The sequence below is a fragment of the Schistocerca americana genome, chromosome 8 (genome assembly GCF_021461395.2).
Source record: "Schistocerca americana isolate TAMUIC-IGC-003095 chromosome 8, iqSchAmer2.1, whole genome shotgun sequence".
In the NCBI taxonomy this organism is placed as follows: Eukaryota; Metazoa; Arthropoda; class Insecta; order Orthoptera; family Acrididae; genus Schistocerca; species Schistocerca americana.
In genome coordinates, this window is record NC_060126.1 from 381020706 (window position 1) to 381038163 (window position 17458).

General features: G+C 43.8%; 1 protein-coding gene and 1 non-coding gene across 2 annotated transcripts in view; one reads left to right on the plus strand and one right to left on the minus strand.

Annotated features, from left to right (window-relative positions):
* LOC124545869 (TWiK family of potassium channels protein 18) overlaps positions 1-17458 on the minus strand; it is a 1287501-nt gene that overhangs the window by 865565 nt on the left and 404478 nt on the right. The window lies entirely within an intron of this gene.
* On the plus strand, positions 6642-6716 carry Trnat-ugu. The gene has a single exon. It is a non-coding gene; the product is annotated as a tRNA-Thr (tRNA).

Genomic DNA, 17458 nt, shown 5'->3' on the forward strand with positions numbered 1-17458 from the left:
TTGTCGAAATCAGGGTTATGGACATGAAATAATCTTCCAAAACCTTCACGTACCGTTCTGTAGTCAACGTGTCATCAAGGAATATCCCGCCGACTATTCCGTCACTGGACACTGCACACCATACACTCACCCATTGACAGTGAAGAGACTTCTCGATCGCGAAATGTGGATTCTCAGTCCCCCAAAAGCGCCAGTTTTGTTCATTGAAGAACCCATCCAAATGAAAGTAGGCTTCGTCACAAAAACAAAACCACACGTGTTCTCATCATGAGCGAGGCCAACAGTGCGGTTTTGAACTGCCTAACGCAAACCGTTCAGAAGTTACGACGATTTTATTTCATTCAGTTCAATAATAGTCACCCTGTACCTGTTTGCATAATTAAGTTTGTACGGAGCCATTGGTGTGTGAGACCTACTCGTACTAATCAGAATTTTTTTCGCTCAGGACAAATCTCTCAAATGGTTCAAATGGCTCTGAGCACTATGGGACTTAACATCTGAGGTCATCAGTCCCCTACAACTCAGAACTACTTAAACCTAACTATCCTAAGGACATCATACAAATCCATGCCCGAGGCAGGATTCGAACCTGCGACCGTAGCGGTCACGCGGTTCCACACTGAAGCGCCTAGAACCGCACGCCCAATACGACCGGCGACAAATCTCTGTGGTTTCAGTTAACTTGATGAGGTTTCTTAAATGTCTTGTCAGAAGTCTCTTGTTGTTGGGTCTCTGGGTACCATGGCGTATTATTATATCAAGAATCAGTAAATTTCCTCAACTAAGATATTGATAAGTTAATGTGGGTAAATTAAAAACGAAAGTTAGATCCTTAGGGTGATCCATCACGTAACCTGGAGATGCGAATAGCTTAGACATATTCACTGAACGTGTCGCTGCCCTTTGTATCTTAAAATTGGAAACGCTTGGACGTGTGCTACGAAAAGTCGTCCTCCAAGCTCTGTCTGTCTGCGGTTTGTATTTATAATGCCTGGTGTGGCGTCGGAGGCGGCGGTGGAGGTGGTGGAGGCGGTTTCTGGTGGGAGGCGTGCGTGCGACGCCGTCGCCACCGCCACCGCCAAAAATATGGCCGGTGGCATTGTGTCGCGTTGGGCCGCGACCAACGGGCTACCCAGAAGGAGACATAAAGAGAAAGAGGGAATAACATAGAGGGAGAGGGAGAGAGAGAGAGAGAGAGAGAGAGAGAGAGAGAGAGAGGGAGGGGCAGTCCGCCGGCAGTGGCGACTGGAAACCAGCGGGACTCTGCCGCAGGCTACTCTGGTTCCTACAAAAAAAGAAAACGGCTGTATGCGAACGAAAGGATAATGAATAATACTTTTTCAGAATTAAGCGCGGGGATTACAGGTTTAAAGTCTGCTGCCCCGTAATGCTCATAAATCACTAGTGCCGCACTGGCAATGTCCGAAGGAGAAGCCTGTATGGGGGATCAGCTCATCCGAACATTACAATTATGTTCTTTGACGGAGTTGATTCCGGTGCTTATACTGTTTATCCATAGACATTACAAAGAAAGAAGACGGTTTATTAGCAGTATGGTTCTCCTTGAAGCTTTATACATCATCAGAACAGTAGCTGTCAACAAATTTTGGAAACTAACGTTTGCTTACCGCATGCCCACGTAATCTGGAGTAATCTCTAGTTTGGCTACTTGCAAGATATTCATCCACTGTGACTGCAGCACTCTGAGTGCATCAGCTTCCAGTACAGTGGCTCTTACTTTGTGTGTGTGTGTGTGTGTGTGTGTGTGTGTGTGTGTGTTTCTTAACTCCAATGAGGAAAGGTGGAACACGTGTCACAACCCAACACTACCATTGTATTTTACCCGATGACATGAAACCACAACTGCATTATCTCTATTCTTACCGGAGACTAACAGACAGACAGCGCACTGTTGTTATGCTGACAGATCCGCCATATGGACTCTATCTTCAACTGCATTGCATCAACATACCAGTAGCTGACAGCTCTCAGTATTTGACACCTCTCCCCCACACTAGTTGATAACCTACCCACCAATAGTTAACACCCCCAGTAGTTAACAAAATCCTGCCTCATTTACAAAACCTCTATACTGCCGTCTTGCATCTTTGAGAGTCTGTAACTTACCATCGGCGGACTCACAAGCAAAGACGGTAACATGCAACAGGAATTCCAGTGTCAAATGCAGAGGAGCCGACAGGTGGGAAGAGTACACTGAAGGCCTCTATGGAGAGGAAAGATTTGTCTGATGACGTGATAGAAGAAGGAAGACAAGTCGATAGGAAAGAGATAGGTATCCAGTACTAGAATCAGAATTTAAATTAGCTTTGGAGGACTTTAGATCAAATGAAGCGGAAGGGTTGGATAACGTTACTTCGGAATTTCTAAAATCTTTGAGGAAGTGGCAAGCAAAAGACTATAAGAGCTGGTGTGTAGAAGGTATGAGATGGCGATATACCATCACACTTTCGGAAACGCCTCATTCACACAATTCCGAAGATAGCAAGAGCGACAAGTGCGAGAATTATCGCACAATCAGCTTAAGAGCTCATGCATCCAACTTGCTGACAAGAATAAAACACAGAAGAATGGAAAATAAAACTGAGGATCTGTGAGAGGACGATCAGTTTGTCGTCAGGAAAGGTAAAGTTACCAGAGAGGAAGTTCCTATATTGTGGTTGAGAACTGAAGCAAGACTGATCAGGTTATGTTCATAGGATTTGTCGACCTGGAAAAAGCGTTTGACATTATCATATGGGGCAAGAGTTTTCGAGATTCGGATAAAAATATACGTAAGCTATAGCGAAAGATAGGTTATATATAGTACGTACAAGAATCAAGAGGGAACAATAAGAGTAGGAACGAGTTGTTCAAACTAAAAAGAGTGTAAGGCAAGGAAATAGTGTTTAGCCCATGCTCTTCGATCTATACACCGAAGAGAAGCAATGACGGAAATAAAAGAAGGGTTCAAGAGTGGGTTTAAAATTCACTGTGAAATCATACCACTGATAAGATTTTCTGATGACATTGCTATCCTCACTGTAGGTGAAAAAGAATTACAGTATCTGTTGAACTGAATGAACAGTGAAATGAGTACAGAATATGGACTGAGAATAAATCGAAGACAGACGAAAGCAATGAGAAGTAGCAGAAATGAGAACAGCAAGAAACGTATCACCAGAATTCGTAATCACCAAGTAGATGAAGTTAAGGAATTCTGCGACCTAGGCAGCGAAATAAACCTTAACAGACGGAGCAAGGAGGGCATCAAAAGCAGACTACTGTTGCAGAAAATGCTAGTATCAAATATAAGCCTTAATTTAAGGAAGAGATTTATGATAACGTACGTTGGAAGCACAGTAGTGAGCCATGGACTGCAGGAAGACCAGAACGGAGAAGAATTGAAGCGTTTGAGACTTGGTCCTACAGAAGAATGTTGAAAATAGGTGAGTAATGAGGTAACTCTCCGCAAACTCGGTGGGGGAAGGAATATGCGTAAAACACTGACAAGAAGACGGGATAGGATGATAGGACACCGAAATTCGTATGCTCCTCACCTACGAGAATTTAAATGTGCTTACGCCACGTATACAGGGTAAAGATAAATTCGTGCACCGACTTCACAGCGCGATTCCTCACTACTACCAATACGAAAAAGTGTGTCACAAAACTTCGCCCTGCGTGTATTTCGGGCAGTAAATGGACATTAAAGACTGGCAATCTGGCATCACTCTAGTCACGTGTATAGTAACTACCTCTGTCAGTATATAGCAGTAGTCCTATGCAGTTGGTGCAATGGAGAGCGTTTTAGGTTAGCATGCAGGGGGTCGAGGATTAGTCTAGTTTCTCTGCTAAAAGTAGTGGTACGGTATCTGGCGGTTTAATCGTCATACAGAGACTGAAATTTGCAATACTTTTGAAGTTGCGTGGAACGAACAAAGACATGGAAGTACAATCGTTTTTATTGGTCAGCTTTCAAAGAATCTTTTTTCACGATGTGGACGCGATTTGTTTCACGCTACTGCGTCTACAAGATTCTGAACCTGTTTTCTGTGTAACCCCCCCCCCCCCCCCCCCCACCCAGTTGCCCCGTAGAAATTATTTGCAAATCTACTGATGACGTAAGGCCCTAACGAAAAGTAATGAATCTGAACGTGGCAAGAATAATAGTAGCTATTAACCGATGTAACCATTGAGGGAGGGTACACACAAAACAAGTTTGGAATCTTGTAGACGTGGTATGCGGAACATTTAGTCTGCATGACGTGCAAAAGATCCTTTAAAATCACACCAATGAAAACGATTGTATTTCCATTTCTTCATTTGTAGTACGTATCCGCAAATGCTTTGTAAAAGACCCACAGTAATCGCTGTGTGACGGTTAAGACACCAGATGCCGTACCACGTGGAATACATCTAGCAAGTAAAAACACATATATATGACGGTAGTATCTGTTCCCGAAAGAACAGTTACCGTTGATGACCATGCAGCTTTGCTAGAAACGAAATGATAATTAAATGGACACCCTAGCTGCAAACAGGCGTTGATATACTTCATTGGGGATATGTTGAAAATGTGTGCCCCGACTGGACCTCGAACCCAGGATCTCCTGCTTACATGGCATACGCTCTATCCTGCAAGCAGAGGATCCCGGGTTCGAGTCCCGGTCGAGGCACACAGTTTCAACATGTCCCCAATGAAGTATATCAACGCCTGTTTGGAGCTAGGGTGTCCATTTAATTATCATTTCATTTCTAGCAAAGCCGCATTGTCATCAACGGTAACTGTTCTTTCGGGAACAGATACTACCGTCATATACAGGGTGAGTCACCTAACATTACCGCTGGATATATTTCGTAAACCACATTAAATACTGACGAATCGATTCCACAGACCGAACGTGAGGAGAGGGGCTAGTGTAATTGGTTAATACAAACCATACAAAAATGTACGGAAGTATGTTTTTTAACACAAACCTACGTTTTTTTAAAATGGAACCCCGTTAGTTCTGTTAGCACATTTGAACATACGTAATCTGTGCCGTTTGTTTCATTGCAAAATGTTAATTACATCCGGAGATATTGTAACCTAAAGTTGACGCTTGAGTACCACTCCTCCGCTGTTCGATCATGTGTATCGGAGAGCACCGAATTACGTAGAGATCCAAAGGGAACGGTGATGGACCTTAGGTACAGAAGAGACCGGAACAGCACATTACGTCCACATGCTAACACCTTTTTATTTGTCTTTTTCGCTGACGCACATGTACATTACCATGAGGGGTGAGGTACACGTACACACGTGGTTTCCGTTTTCAATTACGGAGTGGAATAGAGTGTGTCCCGACATGTCAGGCCAATAGATGTTCAATGTGGTGGCCATCATTTGCTGCACACAATTGCAATCTCTGGCGTAATGAATGTCGTACACGCCGCAGTACATCTGGTGTAATGTCGCCGCAGGCTGCCACAATACGTTGTTCGATATCCTCTGGGGTTGTAGGCACATCACGGTACACATTCTCCTTTAAGGTACCCCACAGGAAGAAGTCCAGAGGTGTAAGATCAGGAGAACGGGCTAGCCAATTTATGCGTCCTCCACGTCCTATGAAACGCCCGTCGAACATCCTGTCAAGGGTCAGCCTAGTGTTAATTGCGGAATGTGCAGGTGCACCATCATGCTGATACCACATACGTCGACGCGTTTCCAGTGGGACATTTTCGAGCAACGTTGGCAGATCATTCTGCAGAAACGCGATGTATGTAGCAGCTGTTTGGGCCCCTGCAATGAAGTGAGGACCAATGAGGTGGTCGCCAATGATTCCGCACCATATGATGGCCACCACATTGAACATCTATTGGCCTGACATGTCGGGACACACTCTATTCCACTCCGTAATTGGAAACGGAAACCACGTGTGTGCGTGTACCTCACCACCCATGGTAATGTACATGTGTGTCAGTGAAAAAGACAAATAAAAAGGCGTTAGCATGTGGACGTAATGTGCTGTTCCAGTCTCTTCTGTACCTAAGGTCCATCACCGTTACCTTTGGATCCCTAAGTAATTCGGTGCTCTCCGATACACACGATCGAACAGCGGAGGAGTGGTACTCAAGCGCCAATTTTAGGTTACAATATCTCCGGATGTAATTAACATTTTACAATGCAACAAACGGCACTGATTACGTATTTGTTTATATGTCCTAATGTGCTAACAAAACTAACGGGGTTCCATTTAAAAAAACGTAGGTTTGTGTTAAAAAACATACTTCCGTACATTTTTGTATGGTTTGTATTAACCAATTACACTAGCCCCTCTCCTCACGTTCGGTCTGTGGAATCGATTCGTCAGTATTTAATGTGGTTTACGAAATATTTCCAGCGGTAACGTTAAGTGACTCACCCTGTATAGTTAAAATATGGCTTCCCGGCCATTGACCTTCTTGTGCGAACGCACACGCCATGCCCGAACTCGTACGGGACTTGGTAGATTAATCTGCCACGAGTAACGAGTATGATGGGCAAACATCTATTAGGCGCACTACGAATGTAGTGGTGTGGACATGTTGGGAATGTGGGTCTCATGGGGAGCGTGCAAGGGATATGTCGCTGAAGTCACTGCAGGCGCACTATCCTCTGCGCCCTCGGTGGCTCAGATGGATAGAGCGTCTGCCATGTAAGCAGGAGATCCCGGGTTCGTGTCCCGGTCGGGGCACACATCGTCAACATGTCCCAAATGATGTATATCAACGGCTGTTTGCAGCTAGGGTGTCCATTTCATTATCATTTCATAAAAACAAATAATACTCGACCGAGAATTGAACCCTCACCCTGCTGCATGCTAACCCAAAACGCTGTCCATTGCACCAACTGCATAATACTACTGCTTTATACCAACAGAGGTAACTATTATACATGTTATTCCAGATTGCCAGTCTTTAATGTCTATTTACTGCCCGAAATACGCGCAGGACGAATTTTTGTGAGATACATTTTTTTATTGCTAGCATGTGAGGAATCGCGCTGCGAAGCGCGAGTGAGCGAATATTTCTTCACTTTGTTATATATTGCATCCTTGTTCGGTGAAGCAAAGTGTATTACAAAGCTCCATCTACTTGCGAGTTTTTGATAATTGGGATTCGCCTTGTCACTTGGCGTCACCATGTATCACACCGTAAATACACTCCTGGAAATGGAAAAAAGAACACATTGACACCGGTGTGTCAGACCCACCATACTTGCTCCGGACACTGCGAGAGGGCTGTACAAGCAATGATCACACGCACGGCACAGCGGACACACCAGGAACCGCGGTGTTGGCCGTCGAATGGCGCTAGCTGCGCAGCATTTGTGCACCGCCGCCGTCAGTGTCAGCCAGTTTGCCGTGGCATACGGAGCTCCATCGCAGTCTTTAACACTGGTAGCATGCCGCGACAGCGTGGACGTGAACCGTATGTGCAGTTGACGGACTTTGAGCGAGGGCGTATAGTGGGCATGCGGGAGGCCGGGTGGGCGTACCGCCGAATTGCTCAACACGTGGGGCGTGAGGTCTCCACAGTACATCGATGTTGTCGCCAGTGGTCGGCGGAAGGTGCACGTGCCCGTCGACCTGGGACCGGACCGCAGCGAAGCACGGATGCACGCCAAGACCGTAGGATCCCACGCAGTGCCGTAGGGGACCGCACCGCCACTTCCCAGCAAATTAGGGACACTGTTGCTCCTGGGGTATCGGCGAGGACCATTCGCAACCGTCTCCATGAAGCTGGGCTACGGTCCCGCACACCGTTAGGCCGTCTTCCGCTCACGCCCCAACATCGTGCAGCCCGCCTCCAGTGGTGTCGCGACAGGCGTGAATGGAGGGACGAATGGAGACGTGTCGTCTTCAGCGATGAGAGTCGCTTCTGCCTTGGTGCCAATGATGGTCGTAGGCGTGTTTGGCGCCGTGCAGGTGAGCGCCACAATCAGGACTGCATACGACCGAGGCACACAGGGCCAACACTCGGCATCATGGTGTGGGGAGCGATCTCCTACACTGGCCGTACACCACTGGTGATCGTCGAGGGGACACTGAATAGTGCACGGTACATCCAAACCGTCATCGAACCCATCGTTCTACCATTCCTAGACCGGCAGGGGAACTTGCTGTTCCAACAGGACAATGCACGTCCGCATGTATCCCGTGCCACCCAACGTGCTCTAGAAGGTGTAAGTCAACTACCCTGGCCAGCAAGATCTCCGGATCTGTCCCCCATTGAGCATGTTTGGGACTGGATGAAGCGTCGTCTCACGCGGTCTGCACGTCCAGCACGAACGCTGGTCCAACTGAGGCGCCAGGTGGAAATGGCATGGCAAGCCGTTCCACAGGACTACATCCAGCATCTCTACGATCGTCTCCATGGGAGAATAGCAGCCTGCATTGCTGCGAAAGGTGGATATACACTGTACTAGTGCCGACATTGTGCATGCTCTGTTGCCTGTGTCTATGTGCCTGTGGTTCTGTCAGTGTGATCATGTGATGTATCTGACCCCAGGAATGTGTCAATAAAGTTTGCCCTTCCTGGGACAATGAATTCACGGTGTTCTTATTTCAATTTCCAGGAGTGTATATAGGGCACACGCCCGGTGTTTATAACTACACGTGACAGAAGAAAGAAGTAGACTGCCAAAAACAATTAGAGAGTGAACAATCTGTAATATTAAAAAGATCAATGTGTGGTGCATGCGTGGTAGGGTCTTCATGTTCGCACCTGTGGGACATATTGTGAAGGTGAAACTATCATTTCGCCTACACGATAATGACAATGTAATGGCAAGAGGCGCATAAGAAAAAATCGGTAAGAAAGCGCTGGAAATCATTTCTAGGAAATGTAAAAGTTCTTAGGCTGCGTCATACCAAGGTGAATATAATAGGCTGTAATAATGGATGAGCTTACTAGTGTGCCGGAAGTTGGCACATCTTTGCTTGTGTCGTAGAATTGGCGCTTCTTCACTGCATGCGGGATGGTCAAACACGGGCGCCATCCACTGGGTGATGGTGGCGGCAGGAGGAGAGAAGGGCGGGCTTGAAGGCGATATAAGCGAGCTGTATGAGATACATGTGCGACCAGCAGCAGCGACTGGTACGGCATGTACGCCGTTTAAAAAGGGTAGTGTAAGAAGTCAGCTGACGGACGCTAAGCCCTGTATGTTGGAAGCATGTTATATAGCTGGAATTCGAGGAAACTTGACTAATGGACATACTGACGCTAATGGATTAAAGCTTCGTTACTGCACAACTGCGGCGTGCAGCTGGACACACACTGGAAACGGTACGTGTGACGCTATTGGCGGGCCTTCTTGTTGTTTATCGTACCTTACCTGGCCTTGTCAGATAGTCTGCGTATTCTAATCGATGTCTATATGCACTTTCTAACCGGGTCTTCCTCTCTTTCCAGTATTCTTAGTTGGTGCGGACTGCTTAAATTTCCTTGCCCCAGAACCCGCTGAATCAGAGAACATCAAAGTCACAAAAAGTTTCGATTAATGGAATCAAGGTGAATAAATAAATAAAAAATAAACGTTATTAATACATTAACAAAGTGACAGTTTTTGTGGCTTTGAAGTTCTGCAAGTGTCAAAGGTGAAAACCACTTTTCTCGAAAATTAAGCAAACAAGTAAAGTAAGCGAAAAAAATCGGCATGCTCAGTGAACGCAATCAGCTCCCTGGTCGAACACATGTATTAGGATGTCAGTTTGGTAATAGTCCTCTTTCTGCGAACATGTAAGGTTACTATAATTTCGCTCCTTACAAGCACTCATCCACATACTTTGCCATGATCTACAAACACAATTAGGTATCATGTGATACATTGTACATCGTATATATGAATATATAAAGGAGACTGTCATTTTCACGTACGTCTTATAAATAATTGTTAACGCTTATTGCATGAAAGGTGACGGAGTGTCTATTATAAAAACGGCGTAATTAATGATTGCTTATACTAGTAGAGATTGGAATGCCAGTGGAAGTGAAATGTCTGGCGGAACTGAGGCCCTGGGTGGAAGGCCCACGTGAGTGTGTTGGTCCTGCTTAAACACAGGACATAAGAGACGGATGTCGTAGCACCTAAGCGTTGGAGCATAATAGAGTCGCGACCAGTCGGTTTTGTAGCCGAACCGGAAGGATTATACTTCGGAAAATACGGAAATCTTGCACGCAGGTGAGAGGTACGAAGAAGCGGCACCTCGGAAACCACGGAGGCTGCGTTATTTCCAAGGATTTTCACTCAGAAGCGTACCATTGTACGAGTATAGGTTTTTCCTTACAAACTTTCTGCGCTGGACGAAAAAAGACTAAAATATGGTTGGTCGGCGTTCGGAATAATCTGTAGAGAGGGAGAATATTCTGTGGTTTCGGGAATATGATTCATTTTTGTAATTTCGAGGGTGGGGAGCCGAGTCTTGCTGGGAAACCAACGCTGGAGAGACGAGGTCTTCCGTTGTGAGCGCCCGTGTGTGACAGTCGCGCGATATCAGCTTTTGTTGGTACAGACGGACTTGCTGTCTTTGATCTCAGTAGAGTTTATAGTTAGAACAGTTAGCAACTGTACTGTTGCGAACCTATGCGATTCTGGACTTCACCTCCATGTTAGAAGTCGTCGCTGAGACACAGCGTTCAGTAATTGAGAGCACTTCCTCTGCCTATACTTACGTTGAGACATTATCTGAACTCCGTCCTTGTGGTCGGGAGTTCGCGCTTCTCGTCTGTAGAACACAGAGAAGAGAAGACAGTATTAGAGTATATTAATCAGAGGACCGCCTTTTGCTGTCCTAGTGTTTGAAAGAGTTTATTTGTGGCTGGAGTTCTACCATCGTCGCAGGCGAGTACGAGAACCATCACTTCGACGCACCGAACACAGTACATACGTTGATATCGCATATTGCTTCAGTTTCTTAGGGCTATAAAAGCCAAACAGCTGTGATCACGTTAGTTTATTTCCACTGAGGTTCCACACTGCCGCGCGAGATTAGCCGAGCGGTTTAGGCGCTGCAGTCATGGACTGTGCGGCTGATTCAGGCTGAGGTTCGAGTCCTCCCTCGTGCATGTGTGTGTGTGTGTGTGTGTGTGTGTGTGTGTGTGTCCTTAGGATAATTTAGGTTAAGTAGTGTGTAAACTTACGGACTGATGACCTTAGCAGTTAAGTCCCATAAGATTTCACACACATTTGAACATTTGTTCCACACCACCGTAAATCATCTTTGAAAGTAGTGTCTTCTAGTGTTTGGTACGTAGATGATGTCAGTCATTCCGCGTTAATGATATCAGATCGCGCAGTCATAATATGGGGCAGAGGTGGGCAACTAATTAGCAATTTTACTTAGGAAATGTAAACTTTGTAATATACAGTTTTTTAAAATCTACAATAAATATATTATCACGAACAACGTTTATCGTTTAGTATTATTAGTTGCCTTAATGATTCATTTATGTTTAGGTTGTTATTAAGTCCATTAAGAGATCCTAAGATATGCTTCAGGGGGTAGACAGACAGAGCCAAATCTTCATTTTAGCGTTTATTATTTTCCGTTGCGCACATTCATTTTACACCCGCCTGGAGTAGCATCTTGGAAACACAATAATTCCTTCCAGAATGAGATTTTCACTCTGCAGCGGAGTGTGTGCTGATATGAAACTTCCTGGCAGATTAAAAGTGTGTGCCCGACCGAGACTCGAACTCGGGACCTTTGCCTTCCGCGGGCAAGTGCTCTACCATCTGAGCTACCGAAGCACGACTCACGCCCGGTACTCACAGCTTTACTTCTGCCAGGCAAAGGTCCCGAGTTCGAGTCTCGGTCGGGCACACAGTTTTAATCTGCCAGGAAGTTTCATAATAATTCCTTGATACTCAACACGGTCGCCGAATTCAGACACACTAATCGCACAGGCTAACATGGTTCCTTGGCATTCTCAGCGCCTTTTGCGCTACAAGTCAGTGTGAGGAGACGATTTCTTTTTATTGTGAGCCTTCTTCAGGGCCGGCCGGTGTGGCCGTGCGGTTCTAGGCGCTTCGGTTTGGAACCGCGTGACCTCTACGGTCGCAGGTTCGAATCCTGCCTCGGGCATGGATGTGTGTGATGTCCTTAGGTTAGTTAGGTTTAAGTAGTTCTAAGTTCTAGGGGACTGACGACCACAGATGTTAAGTCCCATAGTGCTCAGAGCCATTTGAACCATTTTTTTCCTCTTCAGGCTGCTCTTTATGGATATTGATTGTTCATACAACTTTTGTAATGGATTTTAAAATACCCAGTCAATCATCAGACGCATCCGGGAAACCAGTCATGGTATGGGGAGGCATCGGGTACGGTTTCAGATCATGGGCGGTAGAAACTGAGACAACTGTGACTGTGCAATGGTATGCCAAGGACATCCTGAGTCCTCGTGTGTTCCCTTATGTGACAGTATCGTGGATCTATTTTTAACAGGACACTGCTCGACCACACGTCTTACCTGTGTCTGTGAACTGTCTGCGTGGTGTGGAGGTATTATGAGGCCAACAAGATCTCCAGATCTGCCCCCGATTGGACCACATTCGCTACCAACTCGGTCATCGACTCTGTCCCAGTGCCAGCATCCGAGATATCGAGGACCTTCCCAACTGAATCTGTGCACGGTTGAAAGCTGGAGGTGGTGCAATGTCATGCTCTTACGTGGCCCCATACTGACAATTTCTTTGTCAATTTGACTCATTTTTAAAACCACTCAAATCACAACACATACATTCTCAACCAATGAAATTTCATCCTGTTTCCCTGTCCCCTCCCAGGTACTTCTTTTTTTTCTGTCATTGTATATCGATGAGACTGATTTCTCAGGTATACGTAATGACTGAAAATTTTGCAGAAGTCAATTACGTATGCTGTGTCAATGATCAACATCAATACATTGCATCTCAGATGCTCCATAATTGTGCACAAAGGAAGAATATTGCGTCTGTTTGGCTCCGACATAATAATAACGATGGAGAGTTTTAAACATCTGTTATTACCTTACTCAGTCTAACCTCCGGAATTACAGAAAAATACCATTTAACAACGTTCCTGCACTCGTTTATCCCAAGTCAGTTATTGTGTTCATACATGCCTCTTCTACTAATTTCAACAACATACGTTATATACCGACTTTTGCAACTGTAATGAAAGTCTTACGCCGACCATATGCGTTTCGCGTAATTTCAGAGTATCTTCAGTGGTCGCTGTAACAACGTGATTTTCCTTGCACACCTATTTGTCAAGATCGTGAATAGTTCTCATGATTTAAATTCGTAATATAAAACAGTTATTTTTATGTCTTTCTTCATTTCTTATTTAATTTTGTAACTAGAATTGCTTGGTAGCCATTGTTATTTGCTATTTCTCTAGCTACTTATTGTTATTGTGTCTGTGGATCACGTAGGTCTTTATGATAGATGTTTGTTTTTGGGTTTGGGTGTGGTTTGGTCAATGCTGCGGTATTGTATGTTGTTGTGATTTTCCTATAAATACGGAATGAATACTGATTATATTTCCTTTTGACAGATGCACCTAGGAAATTTGTTGTACCTAACTATTCTTTCTCTGAAGGGAACTTTGTTTTCTTGTAGTGTGGAAACGAGATTTTGAAAGGTATAGTAAGGAAGGATTAAGAATGTGGAATTAAAAACTAGAAAAAGTAATAACAGAGAAAACATAAAATATCTACAAGGAAATAGGTCAGAATTATGAGAAGAATGTAATCGAAAAACACAAACTGCTAAACGAGATCGCAGAGCAGGGGGGGACAGGTACACAACTGATTTAGAAAATGACAGTCATGGTCCACAAACAATTGCCTAGAATGCAATCAAATATATAATTTGACAAGAAAACTATAATTGTTAATGAAACAAGCAGAAATGTATTCAGGTGGAAAAGGGATAAATGTAATGACCTTAACAGAGTTAGAAGAAGGTTTAAAACAGCGGAAAAACAAAATTCAGCTGGTACAGACGCCATTATCATCGATTTATTAAAATACAGCGAAATTCTGCTCAAACTGTAATTCCTAAATCTTCTACATTCGCGCCAGAGAAAGCTGGAATATCGGATATCTGGTCAACAGCTGTTTTATCAATTTTTAAGAAAGGAGACCGAAAAGACTGCAATAATTATAGGGTAATAAGTGTTGTAACAGTTGAATGTAAACTATATGCAATATATTTAACTCTAAAAACCAATAATCGAAAGAATTTTAAATGAAGACCATAGAAGATTGAGATTTGGACAAACAACAATGGATAATATATTTACTTTTAAGACATTCATTAGTAAAATAAGAGAATTTAGTAAAAAGAAAGACAGATTTTACCGAATGTGCTAAGGCGTTTGCCAGATTAAACAGAAAAAAATCTCTGGTCTATACTGCAAAAAATACATGGGACATAAGCTTATACAATGAAACTTTACTTGTAATAAAAACAGGGAACAAAATAAGTATGAATGAAATTATAGCTATCCAACGAGTTGAACAATGTTGCGTTCTTTTCCCAGTTCATTCCGTTTATATATAAACTACATAATTAAGAAATGGACTAAGCAAACAAAAAACAACAAATAAATAAATCTAGAGAAGGAGAACTGTATAAAAACATCAATATATGCTAACGATAATAACTGTAATAGTCACTTCAGAAGACGAAATACATTGCAATATTTTTAAATTGAAGCAAATTGGCCAAAATTTTTTTTTTTCAAAATATTTGTGGAAAGTACAAAAGCAATCAAAAAAACAGCTCAGCTCAAAAATGACAGAAAACAAACTGGTCATGTAAATTACATTGGCTGCGTTATTTCTTTTCCTTAAGTATAAGGCAGCAGAATTTGAAGTTATATGTGCTGCAATAAAAATCATTAAGCGAAAAGACAACTAAGGAAAGGCAAATGAAATTCGGTGAAACAGTGGCAGTTCTAGGGCTAATTTACTGAATTAATGCTTGGATACCAATCAAGAAAGACATAAATCAAATAGTGATATCAGAGATGATATTCTTCAGATCATTTAAAGATTGAGAAGACAGGATAAGAAACGAAGATGAAATTAGCTTAAAACATTTCCAATAACACGAAACTCCACATGTATAAGCAGAAATAGAAGCAACATGCAGACAGAATGCAACGAGACAAATAACAAAGTTTTGCTGTACATCCAAGGAAGCGAGAGATGCAGGTCGCCCCAGGAAGCGATAGAGCTGAGACGCTGAAGCCGCAACAGATTTCTTAAACCTAATTCGTGAATGTAGATGACGATGGTGGTGATTATGATACGTTTGTCTGCTTGCAGTTTGCTATCTGCGTTTCTAGTTCTCCTACCAGAGGAAGTCGTTCAGTATGGTGCATTATATCATCTTAGTATTACTTTGTGAAACAATCCTTCCTCTATTTTGTTCATGAACATATTTGCTAAAGTCTCTGAAATAGGCTTTCCATTGGCAATCCTCCCCCTTGTAAGTAAATTCTACCTTAAATTCATAGTAGTTCTGGTGAGTAGTAATGTACAGGAGTGTGCTCGTCTCTAAGTTGTGTTCCTGACGTGACTTTTATTATCTTGGATTTTTTTTTTTTTTTACTGGGTTTGTCGAGTACGAGTTTGCTGCATCAGATGAGACCAAATAGCAAGAAACTGTGGATACCAAGAGTCCCTAATTACAAAATTAAATCAGAAAATTCAGAAAGTAAAAAAATGTTTAACAGTACTAATTGAAAAAATGAGAATAGCGAAGGATCTTGGCAAACAGTCTCGTAAAAAAAGAAAAAAAAAGTTTCAGATCCCATTCAAGATATTTGCAAATAAAGCAAGGTCTAAGTAAGACTCATTAGAATTGCATAACGGTGTATAAACTTAAACAACTGCACGCATTCGGGAGGACGACGGTTCAATCCTGCCTCCAGACATCCTGATTTAGGTTTTCCGTGATTTCGCTAAATCGCTCCAGAAAAATTCGGGGATGATTCCTTTGAAAGGGCACGGCCGACATCCTTCCACGTCCTTCCCTAATCTGCTGAGACCGATGACCTCGCTGTCTGGTCTTCTCCCTCAAAACAAGCCAACTCAACCGAAACGATTGTATATCTTCAGTCTTGCAAATGTGGCCTAACAACAAAAGAGATATGTATTTTTAATAATACAGTATGTATGTTAATAAATGCAGACAGTTAAACATCACTTAAGCTAAACTCTAATAATAGAGAGGTAGTTGTGGGTCGTATACTTGAGTCTACACATTTCTGTAAGAGCACGGCGGTGTCTTGTCGTTTGTTGAAGAGCGGATGCCGTATTGTCATCAGAACTCCTACGGAAATCAGTAATTAGGAATAAGGAGGTTAATTGACGGTCATGTTGCATTGCAGTGTGGCACAAACTGAGAATTTCAGTCGGACGGAAATCGTGTACTAATGACCGAAGTGGTTAAGGCAACCGTTCTTGGGAAGCGGAGCATCCAGTTTCGAGGCCCGGCCTGCCACAGACTTTCACCTTCGCTATTGCATTACCACAATCCCCTGAGCGGCTGGAAGTCATAGGTTTCCCACCCATGTATTCCCTTTCCTTCTAAATTTTCTATTTTATATGAAGATCTGGATCACTTTATTTTTAATTTTTCAACTATATTACAGGCCATTAAAATTACAACACCACGAAGATGACGTGCTACAGACGCGAAATTTAATTGACAGGAAGAAGATGCTGTGATATGCAAATAATTAGCTTTTCAGAGCATTCACACAAGTTTGGCGCCGGTGACGACACCTACAACGTGGTGACATGAGGAAAGTTTGCGGTTGCGGTTTATCGTATCGCGACATTGCTGCTCGCGTTGGTCGAGATCCAATGACTGTTAGCAGAATATGGAACCGATGGGTTCAGGAGGGTAATACGGAACGCCGTGCTGGATCCCAACAGCCCGGTATCACTAGCGGTTGACAGGCATCTTATCCGCATGGCTGTAACGGTTCGTGCAGCCACGTCTCGATTCCTGAGTCAACAGATGGGGACGTTTGCAAGACGACAACCATTTGCACAAACAGTTCGACGACGTTTGCAGCAGCATGGACTATCAGCTTGGAGACCGTGCCCGCGGTTACCCTTGACGCTGCATCACAGACAGGAGCGCAAACGATGGTGTACTCAACGACGAACCTGGGTGTACGAATGGCAAAACGTCATTTTTTAGGATTAATCCAGGTTCTGTTTACAGCACCATGATGGTCGAATCCGTGTTTGGCGACATCGCGGTGAACGCACATTGGAAGCGCGTATTAGTCATGGCCATACTGGCGTATCACCCGGCGTCATGGTATGGGATGCCATTGGATACGCGTCTCTGTCACCTCTTGTTCGCTTTGACGGCAGTTTGAACAGTGGACATTACATTTCAGATGTGTTACGACCCGTGGCTCTACCC